Consider the following 2,752-nt stretch of genomic DNA (forward strand, 5'->3'; position numbering starts at 1 on the left):
AGTATGAGCAAGGTAGATCAGTTTTCCAACGATCCTTTGATATTGAACTTTATCTGCAAGTTCAACTCCTTCTTCAATAAACAACTTCTGGTTTGGGATTGCAGGGGTCTCGGCTAGTTTGCCGTCGATCATTCCTGTTTCAGCAAGTAAATCAAGCACATATTTCTTTTGACATATAAATATTCCTTGTTGAGATCGTAAAACTTCAATCCCTAAGAAGTATTTTAGTCTTCCCAAATCTTTCATTTCAAATTCGTTTGATAAATTTGTTTTTAATTTGAAAAATTCATCTCTGTCATTTCCTGTAATTATCATGTCATCAACATAAATAATCAAGCAAGTTATCATTTTGTTTCTTTGTTTTAAAAATAAAGTGTGGTCTGAATTACTCTGTTTATAGCCATATTTTTTCATGGCTAAGGTAAATTTTCCAAACCAAGCCCGAGGGGATTGCTTAAGCCCATATAAAGATTTTTTAAGGCGACAAACTTCCCTATTTTTGAAGTTTTCTGTGAATCCTGGTGGAGCTTGCATATAGACCTTTTCCTTGAGCTCGCCGTGTAGAAAAGCATTTTTCACATCAAACTGGTGAAGAGGCCATCCTTTATTTGCGGAAACAGAGAAGAGAACTCTAATGGTGTCAATTTTAGCCACCGGTGAGAAAGTCTTGGAATAGTCTATCCCATAAGTCTGAGTATATCCCTTGGCAACTAGCCGAGCTTTGTATCTTTTAATTGTGCCATCTGGTTTGTGTTTTATTGTAAACACCCATCGACATCCTACTGGCTTCTTCTCTTTGGGAAGAATACATTTTTCCCATGTATCACTTTTCTTCAAAGCTTCCATTTCAACTTCCATTGCCTTTCTCCAGTTTTTTTATTTCAGCGCTTGTTCTATGGTAGTTGGTATTTCTTCAGAGTATATCGCGGAATTGAATTTCTTTGCTTCTTCTGATAAATTTCCGTTGGCAATATTCGCCATTGGATATCTCGATCTAAGAGCTTCTTTCTCGGGATCATATCTTTTAGGTGAAACTCCCCGGTTAGCTCTTGGAGGAAGTACATAACCTTCATTTGATTCATTTTGACTTGCAACAGGTTTCACTGAAATTTGTTGAGTTGATTCGTGATTTGAACTTTGCAGCTCGTCGGGAGTTGATTCACTTTGATTTGAACTTTGCGGTTCATCGGGAATTGATTCACTTTGATTTGAACATTCTGGTTTATCTTGTGTTGTAGTATTTTTGGGTGTCTCGGGATTTGGTGTTGATGTTGATGTTTGGATATTGTCGGGATTTGATATCGGAATTTGGATATTGTCGGGATTTGAATTAGGAATTTGGATATTTTCAGGTTTAGGTGTCCATTGTATCCAACTTAGAGTGTCATTATCTTCTTTCTCCCCCTCACTTGTGAGTTGGGTATGATAAAAATATTCTGTTTCGAGAAAGTCACAATTCATGGTAGTGTAGACATGACGTTTCTTTGGACTATAGCACCGATACCCTTTTTGGTTGATCCCATAACCAACCATCACACACTTTTCCGCACATGGATCTAGTTTGGTGCGCTCACTTTTTGGGATGTGAACAAAGACGGAACACCCAAATATGCGAGGTTCAATGCTAAATGAGGTCGGAAGGGTATGAAATTGGGAAAGAGTATCTTTAGGAGTTTTTGTGCCCAAAACTTTAGTAGGTAATCGGTTGATAAGATAGGTAGCGGAAGCAAGAGCTTCGGGCCAAAAACTTTTCGGAGCCTTGGATTCAATTAATAAAGCTCTTGTCATTTCTAAAAGTAGTAGATTTTTACGTTCGGCTACGTCATTTTGCTCGGGAGTATGAGCACACGAGGTTTGATGAATAATCCCATTATTTTCGCAAAAAAGTTTCATTGATGAGTTTACAAACTCACCCCCATTATCGGATCTTAACATTTGTATGTTTTTATTAAATTGAGTTTGTACCATTTTATAAAAGTGGGAAAATTTATCAAAAACTTCTGATTTGTGGGTTAAAAAATAAATCCAAGTCATTCGTGAATGGTCATCAATAAATAAGACAAAGTACCGGAAATTTCTCCCCCCAATAACCGGTGCAGGACCCCATACATCAGAATGAATTAAAGCAAAAGGAACATCTTTTCTCGTATTACTTGGTTTAAAAGTACTTCGGTGGCTTTTAGCCAAAATACAAGTTTCACAATTTAAGGTAACATTTGATGGAAAAAGACTCGGAAATAAAGCATGTAGGTATCCGACAGATGGGTGACCCAACCTCCTATGCCATAACCAAGCTTCCCTCGAAGGTGTTCCGTGGGCAAGCATCACGGTACCTTGTTGGGTTACTTCGTTCACATAGTACAACCCGCCCCGTTCGGTGCCACGCCCAATAATTTCCCCAGTTCTGATATCTTGAAGGATACAGAAAGTGGGATGTAGTAAAACGGAGCAATTCAATTCTTTTGTAACGTGACTAACGGATAAAAGTTTATGTGACAAGGTTGGAATATATAAACAATTAGATAAGTTCATAGTTGGAGTAATTTCAATTTTTCCACCCCCTTCAACTTGTACAACACCCCCATTAGCCGTTTGAATTTTACTAACCCGAGGTTTTGATTGAGCATAAAAATTGGATTTTTCAAAACTCATGGTGTGTGTAGCACCACAATCAAAAATTCATTCGTTACTTTTTGTGCTATTTGAAACTACATTTGCTTTACCATTTAAAAATCTAGTGTCAAAAATAGAA

This window comes from Rutidosis leptorrhynchoides, chromosome 2 (assembly GCF_046630445.1).
Source record: "Rutidosis leptorrhynchoides isolate AG116_Rl617_1_P2 chromosome 2, CSIRO_AGI_Rlap_v1, whole genome shotgun sequence".
In the NCBI taxonomy this organism is placed as follows: domain Eukaryota; kingdom Viridiplantae; phylum Streptophyta; class Magnoliopsida; order Asterales; family Asteraceae; genus Rutidosis; species Rutidosis leptorrhynchoides.